Genomic DNA, 20,034 nt, shown 5'->3' with positions numbered 1-20,034 from the left:
CGCTAAGCACTTTATAGACTTTAGTTAATTTAATCCTCACAATAACCCTTGGGGGTTTTGCAAACGAAAAGGGTGAAACTCCGAAAGATTAATTAATTTGCCCAAATCACACAACTAATGATTGGCAGGCCTGGGGTTTAAATCTAGGTCAGTCAGAATCCACAGCTTGTTGCTTTTAAACACAAGACAATACTGGACTGTCTTTCAGCATGCAGATTCCCAAAGTCAGGAAATCTGTATTTGAGCATGAAAAGCAATACAGAAAGGAAGAACAACGAATGCATACATTCATTTTAGGCCAGCATCAGTCACCGAGCTATGAAACATGCCAGCCCTGTGTTTTTTTGTTAAGTAAATATACAGGTATACCTTGCTTTATGCTATGCCTATGTTCCAGGACAGTTGTTTATAAATGACATTTATGCAAATGTAATCATATTTAGAGTAAAACTGGAAGTCTGCTTTTTAAACAAAGTGTGTTACATTTGGAAGATAAGTATGAGCTCAGTTTCACTGTTTTGGGGCAGGGCACAAAACGAGATCATCTAGGAATATGTTAATTGTCCTTCAGAGTTGAGGGTCTTAATATAAAATATTACTGGTATTTTATGTATGGAGAGGAAACTTTGCTAAATTACAAAGGATTTAATCAGCTAAATTAAATTTATACCTTGAGCCTACCTTTGGCTAGTTTATTGTTTAAAAAGCATGAGTAAATATTTGCAATAGAGAAGCAGAATGTCACTTACCTTACCAAACCAGTATTATTTTCATAGCTTATCAGAGACAGGAATATGTTACAGGACTCTTTAGTTTTCTACTGTGAATGCTTTTTAAAAGATTTCTCCAAAATCTATTTTCAGCTACACATCTTAGACACATCCCCCAATGATCTGCCTTCTTTAGATGGCAATGTGTGCGGAAGAGGAAGTAGGGGTTTATCTACTGGAGTTGATGATCAAAGGCTAATAATATTTCAAGAGCTTTAAAATTAGTAATTTTATAAACAGTTGACCAAAAGCTATCATCCCATTGAAAAGAGAGCCACAGACTCCCTGAATAGTTGCCAGGATTTCTGTCAGAGGTCGGGATAGGAGTGGCTGAAGGCAGGTAAGGGTCCCCTCCAGCCCATTGACTACTAGAGCAGCACACTGAGGTTAAGGCAAGACTTGATTTCCCCATGTTCAAACTTCGTGCCTTCAAAACTACATCAACTCTTCTGAGCAGCCAGTAATCACGATTGTGAATTCAGTAAAAATCATTTCAGAAATGATCATTTAAAACCATGCCCAAAGATGCTATTGGCCAGGCAATGGCTCGATTTGTCCATCTTGGTAGAGCAGTATTTTTATCTTCAGTTAAATATTCTATTGATTTTCCTCTTTATTCCTTATAAAAGGGAGCATTTTCTTTGAAAGTATATAATACTAAAGAATATGTATTAAATGCTAGATCAACATTACCAAAGATTTTATCTAAATAGCCAAGAGTAATGGAGGATTTTATATTACTTTGAGCTCTCTGGAAACAGATACCTCCCCACCTCTTATCACCCATACCATACCATGAAATGTATTTATTTTTTATATTTACACATTTTTAAAAAATATTTTATTTATTTATTTGACAGAGAGAGATCACAAATAGAGAGGCAGGCAAAGAGAGAGAGGGAAGCAGGTTCCCTGCTAAGCAGAGTGCCTGATGAGGGACTTGATCCCAGGACCCTGAGATCATGACCTGAGCTGAAGGCAGTGGCTTAACCCACTGAGTCACCCAGGTGCCCCTATATTTACACATATTTGATTCAGTAAGTATTTTCCAGAATGCATTATGTTCTGGTAAAGTACTGCCAATAGTAAATCTGCATAAAACTCGTATTATTTCCAATAAATCAAACTGTATCTCCATTTTTTTTTAAATATTTTATTTATTTATCAGAGAGAGAGTGGGAGAGAGCGAGCACAGGCAGACAGAATGGCAGGCAGAGGCAGAGGGAGAAGCAGGCTCCCTGCCGAGCAAGGAGCCCGATGTGGGACTTGATCCCAGGACGCTGGGATCATGACCTGAGCCGAAGGCAGCTGCTTAACCAACTGAGCCACCCAGGCGTCCCTGTATCTCCATTTAATTGGATTTATTATGTGTAACTAAATTGAGTTTTTTTTTTAATTTACCCTTCTTCATTTTAAAAATAGGAAAATTGAATTGTTTATATCGTTTATAAACTATGATGGTTAAAAAAGGTTTTCCTTCAGTTTCCTGAAGCTCTTGTTTTTTCCACTCTGTAGGTCAACAGCCTAGACTTTTTTTTTTTTTTTTTTAACATGTAATGTATTATTTACATCAGAGGTACAGGTCTGTGAATCATTGGTCTTTTACAATTCTCAGCATTCACCATAGCACATACCCTCCCCAATGTTCATAATCCAGCCACCCTATGCCTTCCCTCTACTCCCAGCAACCCTCAGTTTGTTTCCTGAGATTAAGAGTCTCTTATGGTTTGTTTCCCTCCTGATTCCATCTTGTTCATTTTTTCCCTCCTAAATCCCCCACGACCTCCCCCCCGCCCTGCTCTCAAATTCCTCATATCAGACAGATCATATGATAATCAACAGCCTAGTCTTACTTAAATATCTTCTTATCTAGAGTCTGGGGAAATATATGTACATTTGAATAACTGGGGTTTTTTTTCTTTTTTTTTTTCCTTTATATTTTTTTTCTCAGCATAGCACAGACCCTCCCCCAATGTCCATCAGCCAGCCACCCCATCCCTCCCACCACCCTCCCCTCCAGCAACCCTCAGTTTGTTTTTATCTTAACATTTCTTTACTCACTATTTTAGCTTATACTTTATGACTCTCTCCAAATTGTGTCAGAAAATTCTTAGCACCAGTGGTAAGATGAATTCAAAAATAAAAATGAGGACAGATATTTAAAAGAGACAGGCTTGGTGGAGTCAGTTTCTGGTATATCTCACCCCATAATCAACACAATAATTCTAATTAACACAGTGTTCCAAACTGGAGTGGTCTCTGGTGTGGGTTGGGGGCCATAGCTTTCCATATTCTTCTGGGATGCTCCATGTTGACTCTCCAACCCAAAACCAAATTCACATGTCCTCTTTCTACAGTGATTTTGGAAGCACCAAATCCTCCCATTTACCAGAAAACTGGATAATTCCATCACTTTAATAATTTCATCTGAAGTTCTTTAAAGATGTAAATGTCAGTATAACCTGTGTGATAGTATCATATTTCACTTCAGCATTCCGGAAACATACAGAAAATTTCAGATCCCCATGGAAATGCTTCATAGAACAATGAGCTAAGATTAGTGTCTTGGGCTTTCTTATAGTCAATATAAAAGCAATCATACAAGGTCCGTTTCTACATTATTTATAAAACTACAATTAAAAACATTATCCATGATGGGCTTTTTGCCATGAAGTTACTATTAAAATGTAACAATAGAAAAAGAAATGTGTCTCTCCCAATAAATTGATATACGTTCTTTAATTTGATAAGAAAAGCTATGGTCCTCATTATTTTTGTTTGTTTCGGTTGCCTGGAAGATCAGAATTCCGTGTTCTGTTTTGTTTTTTCCTTAATGTTTTAGTGATTAAAGGATCCCTGGATAAACTACTTTACTTCTCTCTACTTCTGGACTACATGACTCTGTTTTTGCTTGTTTTTTTTCTCGTTCCTTTAGCTACTTAACAGTGTTTTTATCTCTAAATTATCACAAACGTTTCTGTGGGAGAAAGTAAACAGCTGATTTTTTTTTTTAAGAATTTATTTATTTAGGGGTGCCTGGGTGGCTCAGTGGGTTAAGCCTCTGTCTTCGGCTCAGGTCGTGATCCCAGGGGCCTGGGATCGAGTCCCGCATTGGGCTCTCTGCTCAGGAGGGAGCCTGCTTCTCCTCATCTCTCTCTCTGTCTGTCTCTCTGCCTATTTGTGATCTCTCTCTCTGTCAAATAAATAAATAAAATCTTAAAAAAAAAAAGAATTTATTTATTTATTTGGCAGACAGAGATCACAAGTAGGCAGAGAGGCAGGCAGGAGGTGGGGGCGGAAAAGCAGGCTCCCCACTGAGCAGAGAGCCCAATGCAGGGCTCAATCCCAGGACCCTGGGACCATGACCTGAGCCAAACCAGAGGCTTTAACCCACTGAGCCACCCAGGCGCCCCTACATAGCTGATTCTTGTTAAACATGGTAGTTTTGTTCCGTAAAGTCAACACAAATACTGAATTATTGAAGATGGAGCCATTGTTCCTAGGAGAAATACAGAATTAAGTTCCTGTGAGCTTCTGGTCACCAACTGTTCAATATAAACCTTATTTTATGTGTATTTCTGTTAAGGACACCTTGTTTCATATTATCATTGATTCACAAACATTGAACTCATGGCCAATAGCACCATAACTCATGCCTCGATGAAGCTTATCTGACACGTATTTTCTTCATAAGGCACATCACAGCCTTCTTGCACTTAAGAACACTAATCACTTCAACCATATGCTTGGGGGCATTTTAAACAGAAAACTACCAGCTAAAAGCACAAAAATGGGAAACATGTGGCATTAAATAAACCATGAAAAGGACACTCACGAGAAACCGAAAGGTAAGAAACTGAAACAAGACAGCATCAACTTGTTTGACCTCAGCTAAGAACACGCACATCAGGAGACTCACAATTTTCCCCATGTCTATGCATGTTTGCGAATGACCACAAAGATACCAGAAATCTTGATCTTGAAGTTACAAATAAAGTTTAACTAATAGGCAAATACATAATCTACAACTGGAAAATTATGTGGATTTGTTGTATGACTTCCCAAAACTAACACTATTATATTTTGGCCAACTAACATGTTAGCCACAATTAGAATATCAGATTATGGAGTGGAAAGGAGGGGCTTGAGGGAATGGGACCAGGGACAGGTACACTTTGATTCTCTTGTGGAAATGAGAGAAAGCTTACAGCAAAGGCAAGAGGAGCAGATCCCAGGGGAGCTGCCAGGGAGTCGGACAAAGGACTTAGGTTCTTGGGACAAGGATAGGAGAAGCAAGGTGAGCCTAAAATGGACACAGCATTAACCGATTTCACAACTATACTTTTTCCTATTGCGGTGACCCTTTTATTATAACCATTATTGCTTAACTAGGGGAACTCAGGGGAACTTTTTTTCTTCTCCAATAGATTCCTACCCTAAAATTAGAAAAAATATATCAGGCTATATGACCTGGTATTGAAAAGCTAGTATGTCTCAGGGAAAAGAAGCCTGATACATAATGTGTTGATTTTGGCCAAGTTGTTAGCAAAAGTAGTAAGGGAGACTCTTCTTTCTAGTTGATGATGAAACATGTTATTAAACTAGAACAGCTACTCTTACCTCCCCTACACCTCTGTCTTCAGTGACACCAACATAAGAACACACACTAGGCAAAAGCTGGTAGAAAGGTGAGACAGACACATGTGAATTTTGTAGGACTAATCACAAAGCTGATCAGTCTGTTCAGTTAGGATGCTGCACAGAGTAGGTGCTCCAGAGATCAACTATATTAGCATTAGCTCTATATAAAAACAGATTAGTTCGTGAAGTGAAAATTCCATCTCTTTTCCTTCTCAAAGCCTCCTCGATCTTTCACTCAGCAACAATCACTGGGACTATTAGCACCAGGGCACTCCAGAGATATCTCAGCTCATGGCTATCTGTCATGGTTGGTTCATGGCTAATTCAATGTCTTTTTCCACAAGGTTATTTCTCATGGAAGATACTGATATATAGAAAAACCATAATGGTACCTGTGTTTTATGCATGAACTTGGCTTGGTTCTTTAAGTCACACCCTTGTTATTTCAGACCCCACCCTGATTACTATGATAGAAGCCATCTCATGGTTATGGAATGGTTTTACTTCTAGTTCTGTGGTAGTTCCACTTCCTGCCCTTCGTTTGGACTGTGATCCTAAACCTATCTGAAGGAGAAACAGACATACAGATTCTATCATATGAGGGATGGTTGCTCTCATAGTCATGGTTTTAAAGATTATTTATTATTTATTATTATTAATACATTATATATTAATATATTAATATATATTATTATTTATTATTATTATTTTGATCTCAATTATCTGAAACTGGAGGAAAAATGTATAGCTCCAGTTTGGCCAAAGTTTATAAAATCTGAAGAAATTTTTAAAGGAAGACTTCATCATTTACATTTATATTTCAGAAGAATAGAAATAACCCCCCCCCCTTACCATATAACATTTTAACATGTTGGGATCAAGTAGACTGAGCTGAAGGTTAGGATATGTCTCATTTGCAAAGAAACCAGTTTTCCCTTCTTTACTGTGTAATAGTTTAACACTGGTCCCCTGGCCCAGCTGGTATGCAGCAGGCACACACCAGTGTGTCTTAGATGCTCCTTTATTCTTATTGGTCAGCAGGTGCCATGCTAGTTTTTCAACATCTTTACTATTACCCATAGTCCCTGGGGAACCAGGAGAAAAAACAGGAGAGATGAGTTCCAATTACACCCTTGATGCTATATTTAAAATCACTTCAAGAGAAAGTTCTCCCATCGAAAGCACCTTGTCATTATAGGGTAGCTTAGCACTACTAAAACAACTAAAAAAATACATTTTATTAAAAATCTAAAGTTAGGGGCACCTGGGTGGCTCAGTGGGTTAAAGCCTCTGCCTTTGGCTCAGGTCGTGATCCCAGGGTCCTGGGACTGAGCCCCACATTGGGCTCTCTGCTCAGCAGGGAGCCTGCTTCCCTCTCTCTCTCTCTGCCTGCCTCTGTGCCTGCTTAGTGATCTCCGTCTGTCAAATAAATAAAATAAAATCTTTTTAAAAAATCTAAAATTATAGGTACACTATTACCAGAAAACTTTAATACATATTAAATATTAAATATTTAACTATATTAAATAGAAGTATTAAATAAGTGTATTAAATACTAAATAGGAAAATTAAATATTAAAATATAACATATTTAAGAAATATTTAAATTTTGCATATGGTGCTAATTTATTTTAATGCCTTTCTGAATCTCAATCATCAGAAAAAGTTGTGGCACAAACCCCACTCAGATTATGCTACTCACTGACACAAATGTGATAAATGGTATACATGAATTTGAAGGACAGTGATTGACTTTACAGAGTTTTAGAATCTCTGTTCATTAAAAAATAATAGAAAGCCAAAAAATTACAAAGGCATGAATTGAAGATATTTACAACACATATTTATGTCTAAAACTAGCAAATCTAAGGTAAAATGGTAGGTAGCAGCAAGAATATTTATTAAATAGGCATTTTTTCTCTTAAAAGTAAAAGATAAAACCTAATACCAATAAATATCTTAAACTATATTATAACCAATGTTTTGATTTCTGTTTTGACCCATACCATAGTAAAAAAGGATTTCTACCTAACCTCTTTATGTGCTCCTAACGATTATTTATTTATTTATTTTTGTCTTTCTTGATATTGCCATCTAAGCTTTGATGGGCTTCAGACTGTCCAGAAAAATCAAATTATACTGAAAAATTAGTTGAAAATATCTGTCTAAATTTCTATTCAAACATAAAGCTTTATAGAACTCTTTTTCTGAAAAATAGCTCAAAATCTCATGTCTTTGAAAAGATACTGGAAGTAAAATCAGTACATTTGATTAAGTATTCTAGTAGTTCTGCAAAAAAATAAAAATTTAAAATTAAAAAATTAAAAATCCCATAAAACCCTCTTAAAAATTCCTGTCATTACCTGACCCAGGTTTTTCCTACAGTGGAATAAATAGATGACATCTTACATAACCCTTCTTACAAACAAGTGGGTCAACTACTTCCATGTCAGTTTTATAAATTTCAGTGACTTGAGATTATTTGGAGATAAGCCAAGTACAGACAGAAACCCAGGTCCAAATCTTCCCATGATGAACTCGCTAGTTTCACTTTGGGCTATTTCTTACAAAGAAGCCTCTGCTATCAGACACTTGACCTACCTTGTTGCTTGACAACATTTCCAAATAAGTTAATGTGGCAAACACAGGTCTCTGTTTTACTTACTGTAATCAGTAAGGTATATTTTTAACTCTAAGGAAAGTCAAACTATTTAATCTGTGATCCCTGTGAATTGTTTAAGTCCTCAATTCTGAACCATTTTCTTTGATGTAGTAAGTTGGCTTTTCTAGACTGACAGATTAGAAATTGGACTGAATAGTATACTGGTGTCTATTTCTGAAGGTAACAACTCAAAGGACAGTAATGGTTTTAAAGATCACTCTAAATTTACCCAGATGCAATCAACCAAGAGATCTTTGGTATCATGTATCTAAAAGGTTGGCCATTTAGTTTGTAATTGTGGGCCTGGACCCATTGAGAGGTTATGGAGCCGTTTACAAGCCCATCTCTTATGCTAGCGGTTGGCTGAGGTTGGCTCAGAAAAATGCTACCGTTCCTGATGGGAAAAAAGGCTTCTGCTGATTAGTCAATTACAATTACTTCCGTCTGCAGACTAACCACAGTGTCTGGCAGTTTACCACCTGAGTCTACTTACATATATTTGTAATGTTTATCCATGAGACAGGACACGAAGAAGTTACTGTCAAGAATATATAGTTAAGGGGCCCCTGGGTGGCTCAGTGGGTTAAGCCTCTGCCTTCGGCTCAGGTCATGATCCCAGGGTGCTGGAATCGAGCCCCGCATGGGGCTCTCTGCTCAGCGGGGAGCCTGCTTCCTCCTCTCTCTCTGCCTGCCTCTGCCTACTTGTGATCTCTCTGTCCAATAAATAAATAAAGTCTTTTAAAAAAAAATCAGCACACACCCTTTCCCATTCTAAAAAAAAAAAGAAAAAGAATATATAGTTAAGTGTTATGGACAGTAATGGTGAGCAAGACTCAAACTATCAGAGGACTTATTCCCTTCCTGAGGACTGACTTAAGAGATTCTACAGAAGGACACCAATGATCCTTCCTATAACGGGATGTGACAAAATTTTCAGAATGAGGGTTTGAACACGTATCTAGCCCAGGATCTGTCCTTAATAATGGAAGACTTTATCTGAGAGCTGCTCAAGAATTTTCAGGCCATAGTAACACCAATAACATGGACCACATTAGCTTTTATTTATAAAGTTCTTTTTTTGCCCCAAATTGTTCCCCTACAGTTGCACTTCTGACATTACACCTGCAACTTCTAACATTATGCATGTCTTTGGATTTTTGCTACATAAAGTAAATATGCTCACTGGGAAGAGTAATTCATGAGCTGTTTTCAGTCATAGCTACTTAGGAGAGTTTAAGTCGTTAGAAAGAATAGTCAACAAGCCACTAATTCCCCATCTTAGAAGCAACAAAATACTAAAAAGAGAGAAAATTGGGCTCTGAGATGTTCTGAAAAAGAACAGTTTTCTCTTGACATGTACTAAAAAGGAAGTTCTTTGCTCCACTTTCAACAAATGTCAAAGAAAAAAACTCAAGGAGACAATTTTACCTCCATGACAATATGGACTATGCAATACATTTTTTTGTTCTGGCAGGAATTTATAAGAATGCTTGACCTTATAAGAACCTAACTTACTCCCAATTATGTAGGAAGAAGCTGAGGATATATCAGCTCTCTAATATGTCTCCAAAAAAAGAATCTTTTCTTCTTTAATAAAGCCTCAGGACAAAAGCAATTACTCTTAAGAATGTTAGAGATTTACTTATAGACACCATTGCTAGTGTATAAATCTACTTCTGGAAACTTGACACTGGAGTGATTATCATAAAAATATTTATTTTCCTCTTTAGTTCTAGTCTCAATTCATTTCAGATCCAGTTAAGCAGGGTAATTTCAAAGTAATGGGAATAAAATTATATTTGCTGCTTAAAAAAAAAAATGAAAAAAATGTGGAAGCAACCCAGTGTTCATCACATGAATGGATAAAGAAGATGCAGTGTATATATACAATGGAATATTACTCAGCCATTAAAAAGAATGAAATTTTCAGGCACCTGGGTGGCTCAGTGGGTTAAAGCCTCTGCCTTCAGCTCGGGTCATGATCCCAGGGTCCTGGGACTGAGCCCCACACTGGGCTCTCTGTTCTGCAGGAAGCCTGTTTCCTTCTCTCTCTCTCTCTCTGCCTGCTTTTCTGCCTACTTGTGATCTCTGTCAAATAAATAAATAAAATCTTAAAAAAAAAAAAACACAGAATGAAATCTTGACATTTGAGACAACATGGATGGACTTAGAGGGTATAGTCCTAAGTGAAATAAGTCAGTCAGAGAAAGATAAATACCATATGATTTAACACCTATGTGGAATTTAAGGGGGAAAAAAACCCAATGAACAAAAAAAGAGAGAGACAAACAAAAAATAGATTCTGAAATACAGAGACCAAACTAATGGCTGCCAGAGGGATGGCTGTTGGGGGAATGGCTGAAATAAAGGGGATTCAGAGTACACTTATCTTGATGAGCACCGAGAAATGTGTAGAATTGTTGAATCATTATGTTGTGCACCTGAAACTAAACTGTATATTAAATAAACATGAAAATAAAATGAAGAATTAAAAAAGATATTATTCAAGATTCAGTCTACTTCTTAGATTTTTCTTAATTAGTGCTGGATTTGGTATATGTTCTCAGTATCTTGGAGGGCTAGAGAGAATATCAGGCCAAGAGAAAAACCTTAAATAGATAAAAAAAACTTTTACTTCTGCCCTTAAATTTCTTTTCATCAAGACCTTGTGGTTTGGAGAAGACCTCACTGTCACCCACATCACTCAATTCAATTCTGCCTTTAAATCATTCCTTGGGCTGATTTTGGCAATAATGTTAAAAGAAACTAGACTCATAAAGATCATGGCTAGAAGACATGTGAGACATGCTTATTTTAAACTTCTTTCATCCTTTTCATAGCTTGGCATAAATGTCTGAAACCTCAAAAGAATATATGTAAAAAAAAAAAAAAAAAAAAAAAAAAAAAAAAAAAAAAAAACCTACCCAAACAGAAAGTGGTAGTAAGAAAAGGTAGAATTTGCAAAACTGTGCTCATCAAAATGAAAATGACCAAACTATTGATGTTCCTACACAATGACCAAGATTTGAAAACTGGTGCATTAAATGAATGCATTCTTTTGGTGGTAACATTTCAAAGCTGAAAATGATGGTGGTTGTTGTCAGTCTTTAATCAAGGACTTGTTATCAATGCAAATTTTCATCCCTGACAACAGGATCAAAGAGCTATAATTGATAGTGATCTACACAGGTTCATCATAAGTCACAGCTTTTATGAAAAACACATTTGTGCAGAACAAGATGTCAGAAATGATGTATCTGTAACAAAGAATGCTTTACACACCTGGAATCCAGAAGGGAAAGAGAGAACACCTCAATTTGACAAGTAGGCATGCAGAATGTTCTTATACTAGTTACTTAATAATCAGAAATATGCTTCTGATCAGAAATAATCAGAAAAATTCAGAATGTCTTTAAATGTAATGACCTATTCCCAGGACTTTTTCAAATAGTGAGCTAGAAAGCATATTGTCATGGCGATGGGAATGGGATGAGAAAAGAAGGGGTAGCAGAGAGAGAATGTCTCCCTAAACTTGTCAATCCCTTGACATATATTTACATTTGATAATATTTTACATATTGTGGGAAATAGCAAAAGTAATCATTATTAGAGAATTATTCTTTAACTCTTAGAACATCAAGATACTTACTATGTTTTGGTAAGTAGAGGTTGAGATTAAAAGTGACACAAAGTCAGTCATAGCAGAGCTAGAACAAAGCTACTGAAGTAAATGGGAGGGAACTGGTTTTTTTTTTTATTGATACTGGTTGGGTGTCCGTTAGTACGACATGGTATTAATAAGCCCAAACCAATAGATTCAGTCCCTCTGGGAATCTGTTAGGGTTTCCATTCCATGGCACTAGAACACATTCCTTACTGAGATACTTGCCATTTTTCACAAGTGGGGGCTGAGAGAGAATACAGACCAGAATCCTAGAGAAAGGAAGTATTACTCAAAGTGACTGCCCTACAGAAAGGGATAAATGATGTCCTATTCATAAACTAAGAGTAAAGATATCCTTAATATGTTCTTCCAATTTAACCATAATGATAATAATAATGACAACGAATATATATAATTAGATATAACCTTACATTTCCCCTCTTCTCAGAACTTAAGTGTCTTCATTAGCCAAAGCAGATCAGTGCTGACAGAAGAAGAAGAAAATCAAGAGTCTGATGTTCCGACTACTACTTTCCCTGAGAGACGACACTTGGTCTTGCAGATTTAGCCAGCATATCTCAGTCGCTGTCACCAGGCTGACCTCTTCTAGGAGGTTTGGATTCCAGAATCTATTACCCTGAACATATACAACTGAATGAGCACAGACAGCCGATGTGCAGTGTATCTTTGTCCCCTAACTTGGTTCACCATTTTTGATACCTAATTTCAATTTGGGGGACCACTTTTCACCCATCTATATTGCCTCCTTAAAAACCAGCTATTAAAACTTTATAAAAAATAAAAATAAATAAATAAATAAAAACTTTATAAAAATTTCTTCTTTCTCCTACTATCTGGTCAATACCATTCTTTTTTTTTTTTTTTTAAGGTTTTATTTATGTATTTGACAGAGAGAGAGATCATGATTAGGCAGAGAGGCAGACAGAAAGAGGAAGGGAAGCAGGCTCCCTGAGAACATGATGCAGGGCTCGATCCCAGGACCCCAAGATCATGATCTGAGCCAAAGGCAGAGGCTTAACCCACTGAGCCACCCAGACACCCCTGGTCAATGCCATTCTTGTTCATTATTTCTCTAATCTGACTTCTCTTCTCCAAGCATACAATCACTGAGCTAACTTCAGATGTTATTTCCCATTCCTAACTGATCTCTCTAGAGTTTTTAACCCCCTTAAATTTCTCTTCCTGTTTATTATCACAATACTGCATTGAAACCTAGACTAACTTAAACCTTAGCTGGTGACACTAAAATGATCTTTTCAAGGATCTCTCTAACATACCAGATTCTAAGTTCTTCAAGAGCAGGAATTGCTTTATTCAGCCTTTTTCAACCAAAATACCAAATATGTTGCTGACACATCAAAGGCACTTTATGACTTTTTTCAATAAAAAATTCAAATATACAAAAATTATGCCAGAGGTTAAATTGCTATAATCAGTTTTACTATGGTGAGCAGATCTTTTATTGCAATGAATATCACTGTCAACTTTGAGATAACGAATTCAATTTTCTTTAAAGTTTATGCTTTACAGTAGAATCTGTGCTCTACAGTAGAATCTGTGCTCTACAGATTCTTCTCAAAGGGTGTCAATAATTCTTTGAGTCCTTATTTTCATTTTCTGGATCAAGTTATCATACACAATAACATGCTTACTGTAAAAAAAAAAAACTAATCTGAAAGCAGTTTTGAACTATTTTTTTCATCTACACACTTTTAAAAAACATAGTTCCTGTTGGGGTGCCTGGGTGGCTCAGTGGGTTAAAGCCTCTGCCTTCGGCTAAGGTCATGATCCCAGAGTCCTGGAATCGAGCCCCACATTGGGCTCTCTGCTAGGCAGGGAGCCTGCTCCCCCTCTTTCTCTGCCTGCCTCTCTGCCTACTTGTGATCTCTGTCTGTCAAATAAATAAATAAAATCTTTAAAAAATAAAATAAAATAGAACCTTTCTTAAAAAACAAACAAACAAACAAAAGACACAGTTCCTAAAAAATAAGACAAATAAAAATGTTTCTACTGGTTATAAAATAGTATGATGCAAACATGGCATCTTTCTTTAAATACATAGTCAACATTTATGAATTTGAATTGTTTCTTTTCTCTTGAAATAATTCTCTGTTCTCAAGCTGCCAAGACTCTCCCTGCATGTGGATATTTACTATATTGATTTTAAGAACCGACATTACTACTTTAGAACAAAGGCACCAGACTTCAAGACTTTATTCACAAAAATCACCCGAATTCAACACTTTCCAGGAACTGAGAGGAAACTAACTTCTGGTTTCCTTGGCCTCATGCATGGGTTTATTTTGAATGTCAAAGTGTCCTTTGAGAGAGTGACAAACTGTAAGAAGTGAGAACCACGCAGACCACACTTGATTAGAAACGCTGCTGGGAATGAGAAAGAAACATTCATGATTCAAGGGCATTCCATCTTTGCAACAACTCAGTTATCATCACACACTCGTTTGACAGAGAAAACCACAGCATAGAATTCAAAGACTTCCTCCCAGTTTGTACCGGAAACAGATGCACACCAGGCCTTCAGAAGAGACCGAGTCTGGGCCTTGAGGCAGCTTTCCCCATCCGAGGACAGCACACACCCATCCTTATGCTCCACTTTTCCTCTCGCCCTCTCATCTCTCTGGAGATGCCCTTATCCCCAGATACCAGAGATTAGATCAAGATATCAGGGATAATAAAGGTCATTTGGTGCAGCCTCCCAGCACAGGCCATCTCTTGGCTGCAACAAAGAATTTTTGGAGTGGAACATTCCTTGGTCTTCTTTGGTTGTATTCAGTCCCTGCCATGACTTCCTGAGTGGTCTTTTCAGCCCCTCTTAACCCCCTGCCTTCCACTTAAACCCTCTGTCAGCTCACTGAAGGCACCACACTCTTTCCCAGATGGAGATCTCAGCAGGTTCCTCGGCTCCATCTGGATCGTTCTGTCCTGACTGCCCACTTGAGTCGCACCCAAATATCCTTTAGTCTCCACTGAAACACAAGTTTCCTCAGACAGGTTTTCTTGACCAAACCCAGCATTACTCTTGCCCATTTAAAGAAGTTACTCCCGGTCACAATAACTTCTCAACTTCCTTTGACTTAAATTTTCTTTTGGTGTTATCAATTCCTTCCCATTTTGGAACACTATTTTCTTTTTTTGTAGAAATTAGAAGGAAACACAATAGAAACTGAGTAATTCTACTTTCACTCACATCCATTAACTTCCTTATTCACGTCTTCGCTTTAAACAACGCTAGAAGAATCTTTGGTTCTCCTCAGCACTCCTTCCAGGCTTCAGCCCACTCTGGGTTTTACTCCTCTTCATTCTCTCTCGACAGCTCACAACACCTTTGTAAGGATTTCTAATTATGTGCCCCTTTGTTCATCTGTTCTAGAAGCCAGTTTTTTAAAATGGCTTTTACTAGAGCCTCTATGTAGCCTCATGAATTTCTCTAGTAGTCTCTCTTTGGGGGTTTTGCAAAATGCTCTTTCCAGCATTTGTTAAAGTTAGTTTATCTGAATTCCTTATTTTTAACAACTCTGTCTTCTGTCAAGGTTGCCAATGATTCCAAGTTGCCACAGGCAATTATCACTTCCTGGTCCTCGTCTCACTCTGCATCTTTGCAATGTCTGACCCAAGTGACCATTCCCTGTTTTTGGAAACACTTCCTGGCTTGGGTTCTGTGACAACACTCTTTTGGGGGGGGGCGGGGGTGGTTACTGACTCCTCTGCAAGATCCCTCGATGTTACAATAAGCCAGAGTGTGGTCCTTTGGTAATATCCTCAAGACCAGAGGTCTAATAGCTCCCACAGAATCTCTATTTCCAAATTTCTATGAGCAGCTGTGACTTCTTCCAAGTGCTCCTAGTTCTATATCCAAAGCCCAATTGAACATTTCCACATGGATACCTAAGAGTATCTCAAAAGGCTGAAAATGAATTGTGCATTTCCCTTCCAAATTTTTTTTTTTTCTCTTGGCTTCATCCACCTCAGGAAAGAGCTTCACCACCTGTCTTATAAAACTCCACACGAAACCTGATGATCATTTTGATTCTCCCTTTTCTTCAATCCACCCCCTTATCTGATTTGTCAGCAAGTCCTGTTGGCTCTGTCTTCAAAGAGGTCCTGAATCTATTTCTTTCTCTCCAGGACAACTATTCCCGATCTATGCCACTGTCATCTGCTGGCATAACCCCCTATCTAGTCTCCTGGTCTCTTCTCTGCTCACCCTATACCCCCTTCTCTTTGAGGAGGACAGGGTGATCTTTCAGAAAGATGGCCTTCTCTGAGGCTTTGCTTCCAAATCATACAGCATCCTCCTACTCCTCCCAGGTCACTCTCCTTATTTCACATTACATTTTTTAAAATAGCACTGAAACCTGGATGATTGCTAATCTGTATATTAACTTAAGTGTCTATCTCTAAGCTCGAATGTAATTTCCATGATATTAACCTCTATTACCCACTGGCTTAGAAAAATACCAAGGCTCAGAGTATGATTAGTCTCTTGAATGAATTTTCAATGGACAGTATCTAAATCTTAGTGTCTTCTCAATTCATTCAGAAAAAAAAAAAAAATCAAAAGTCAACATGTTTTTCAGGACTTTCAAAGCCCTCTGTGACCCAGCCCCATTATCACCTCACCCCCATTTTTTGCTACCCCAGCCCCCTTCCAGGTGTTGCAGCCTGTTTGGTTTCCTAGAAGATGCCAGGCAAAGCCCTGCTTGTTATCCTTTCTGTCTGGAAAACTCTTCCTACTCAAAATCGCACGGCTCACTCCCTGACTTCCTTCAGACCAATATTCAAATATCATCTTTGCAAGAAAGCTTTCCCTGGGCACCTGATCTAAAATTTCAACACCTGCTGGGCCATGCCCCCACGGTTTTATATTTTCTCCCAGCATTTATCTCTCATGAAGTATAGCTTCAGCTTCTGTGTATCTTGTTTATTCCCTGTCTCACCGGTAAAAGGCAAACTCTGTGGGGCCGGGATGTTCATCTGTTGTCTGTTTTGTCCAGTTCTGTCCACACAGAGCCCAGAGAGTGCTTGGCAGTAATAAATACTTGCTAAATAAGTGAACAAGAAACTTAAATAATTTTTCTTAATACATGGAAGTTGTTCACGTAAAAAGATTTGAGATGGTATTTTTTGTAATTATGTGTTAAACAGAGTTTTAGTATCATTACTGGTCATTTAGACAAGTTTCCTTCATTCAAGGAGGACCTACGAAAGAAAGTTAGTATTTGAAAAACACGAATAATGATTGTGTGAAACAAATTAAGTAAAACTCTCAACTCCACGAATGGGGTTTACAATAGGCTTTTATTATGCTTAGTGATGTTGCTACGTTCTACTACTATATCATAAACTTCAGCTCAACTACACCTAATAATGAGTAAAAAATCATTCTGCTTTAGACACCAACTCTAGAAAGTGACATACTCTCCAATGGGAAACACCTGGTTTGTCCTGTCTATTTTTACTGTAATTGTTTTCCTGCATATCAACATTACAATTACTTGCTTAAGAGCTGAACTATTGACTAAGCTACCTTGATGAATCAACTCAAGAAACTAGATTAATGGCGAGGTGAGCTTTATGTGAATAGTCTATGTTTCATGCTCTGCTGATCTGAAAGACCGAAAACCCAACCTGAAACTTCAAAGAGTGAGGGTGGGAAAAGAGCAGATTTCTGCTCGGAACAACCTGGAGTTTTGGCTGACTTCCACTTTTCCAGGAAAAAAACAAAACAAAACAAAACAAAACCAAAAACCAGTTAACTAAATGAAAAGCAACTCAGAAACCAGTAGATAATTTTAGAGTAAGCTGGTGTCTCAGGAGCTGAGAGGATGGATGTCTGAGGTCACCTTCGTTATCAGGTCAAATATTCCTGTTCCAGAAATGGCCCATGAGAGCCGCCATTGCTCACATTTGACAGATTCCCTTTATTACTTCTTGGCAACTATGAGAACAGGCTCATCCAGTTTCATCTGAAATGTTTGTTTTCCTTTTGAAAGCAATGATGGTAACAATTTAGGAGAGGCCCATAACCCTTACGCAGAAAAGCCTCACTAATACAAAACTGTCAAGATGACCCTTTTTGGGTCACCCATAAGAATCTCCTCTTGCCTTCAAGAAAGGCTGATCCCATCTGGGTAGAGGATCATGCTAAGAAATGATGAAAAATAACTCTTTAGGGGGAATGGCACAAGGCAAGTATGGTTCTCATTTAATACTACAATGTGGACTTTATAATAACTTGAAAATTCAACAAACTTAAATGCCTAAGTCTGTAATGCCGAAGTCCATCTTCTCTGTTAACTTCTCAAATTTAGAACTATACAACCATGCATATAAATATGTATATTTATTAATAACATCACTGAATATGCATGACTGTAACTAAATATTAAGAATAAGTACACATTAAAAAAATAGAAACATATCAAAATTCATGGATACTGTTATTTGAAATAATAATTTTGTTGTTAATAACCCTGGAACCACATTTATTTTTTTTTTAATTTAATTTTTTTTTTTATTTGACAGAGAGAGATCACAAGCAGGCAGAGAGGCAGGCAGAGAGAGAGGAGGAAGCAGGCTCCCTGCTGAGCAGAGAGCCCGGTGCGGGGCTCGATCCCAGGACTCTGAGATCATGACCTGAGCTGAAGGTAGCGGCTTAACCCACTGAGCCACCCAGGCACCACCTGGAACCACATTTATTAACTTGGACTTAATTTGGTAATGTACCATTTAATCAACTGGAACCTTATATCCTTAATTTTAGATTTTGAAATAAAAAGCCACTAAGCATGATGCAGGGGTGGCGACTTGAACCAAACATGGCTCTTCCCTCCTAAGACAGCCTGCAGCCTTCGCCAGTCACCTGCCTCAGTATTTTTCGAAGAATCAAATTATGTTGTATTGGGTGGGAAGCTCTTGGAAGTTAAGGTACCGTGGCCACGTGAACAAGCACCCATGCAAACACCCTCGCAGCGGCCATGCAAGGATCAGGGTTTGGAAATAACTGAGCAAAAATACGGGAAGACAGAAATTACTTTTGATTTCTCTGTGGCCACCACACCTGTGGAAGCAAAAAAAAAAAAAAAAAAAAAAAATTCCTGTCACTTAGCTGGCTCGGATCACTCAAATACTTGCCCTTCTCTAAACACCACATCATCATCATCATCATCATCATCATCATCAATTATTTGAGCTGTTTGGGGATACAGACGGAAGGTTGCTGGCATTGCTGTGACTTGTTTTGGGGGCTGAGGCGGTGGTGTTTGTTTAATCCTAACCAGCTGTTTGCTACGGAAATACCCAGACAGAACGCAGCCGGCCCGGGTTTTCCGGGGCTCCGGGGCCGACCCCACCGCGGTGCCCCGGGAGCGCTGCGGCCCCGCGCGCTCGCGCCCCGCACCGGCCCCCGCAGGGCACACGCTCCGCTGGGCTCGGCTCGCTCCCCTCCCGGCCCGCCGCTCCCCGTCCACGTCTCACTTCCTTCTCGCGGGCGGGCGGCTGGGAGCACCGGGGCGGGCGGGGAGCTCATTCCTGCCCTGGCAGCGCGGCTGCCGCAACTCACCAGCCTGCGAAGTCTCTCCGCGGGAGCGCTGGGTGTCGGGTGTCAGAGGTCTCGGTCCGCTCTGCCAAAGCCGGGACTCCGGGGCTCCCGCGCGCCCGCGACCGCACGGGATCTGCTCTACGGGGCGCCGCTCGTGGGGACAGCTCCTAGTTTCCCCACCTGCCGCTCGGGATCGGTCCCCAGCCCCTGCCCGTCGGGACTGCCAGGGGCAGGACGTGGAGAACCACCCCCGGGTCGGCCGCCGAGCCTCCGGGATCTGGAAGGTCTGTGTGAGAAGAAGGCGTGTCTCCCCGTCCTAACGCCGACGTGCCGAGCTCACCTCGGGCAATCTTGCCGGTGACTCAAAGGCGCGGGGCTCCTGTAAATCCTCCCCACTGCGGGGCTGTAAGCCCGGGCAGCCAGCTCACTGTTATTCCTCTATTTTCCCGTGTCGTGTTTGCAACCTCTTATTCAAAGAGCCCGGGGCACTGTGCGAGCTTCTTTCAAGGCACGGCGTTCTCTCCTCCCAGGGGATGTCTCCTGAACGGCGGGCAGAGCAAGGAACTGCCCTGGGAAATAAGAGGGGACCTAACGAAATCAATGCTTTGAAAGTTGGGACCTGGTCATTTGAATGCGTTAAGCAGTATGCACCTTCCCAATTTTTTTGGCCTCCTAATGTCACTTCACAGAGCGGTAGGGTAGTAAGTAGAGCTCA

The 20,034-nt window shown here is 39.2% G+C and overlaps 1 protein-coding gene across 1 annotated transcript in view; it reads right to left on the bottom strand.

The window, feature by feature from the left end:
- The window catches only part of RAB27B (RAB27B, member RAS oncogene family), a 58,648-nt gene extending 38,848 nt beyond the window's left edge, over positions 1-19,800 (bottom strand). The window contains exon 1 of the mRNA XM_004745517.3: positions 19,341-19,800. The gene's annotated coding sequence lies outside the window, so the exon portion shown is untranslated. The remainder of the gene's footprint in view (positions 1-19,340) is intronic.
- Between the last annotated feature and the right edge of the window lie 234 nt (positions 19,801-20,034).

Source organism: Mustela putorius, unplaced genomic scaffold (assembly GCF_011764305.1).
Source record: "Mustela putorius furo isolate JIRA1106 unplaced genomic scaffold, ASM1176430v1.1 tig00003858_pilon_pilon_pilon, whole genome shotgun sequence".
Taxonomy (NCBI): Eukaryota; Metazoa; Chordata; class Mammalia; order Carnivora; family Mustelidae; genus Mustela; species Mustela putorius.
The sequence above is the reverse complement of the archived record's forward strand: the minus strand, read 5'-3'. Positions and strand labels throughout refer to the sequence as shown.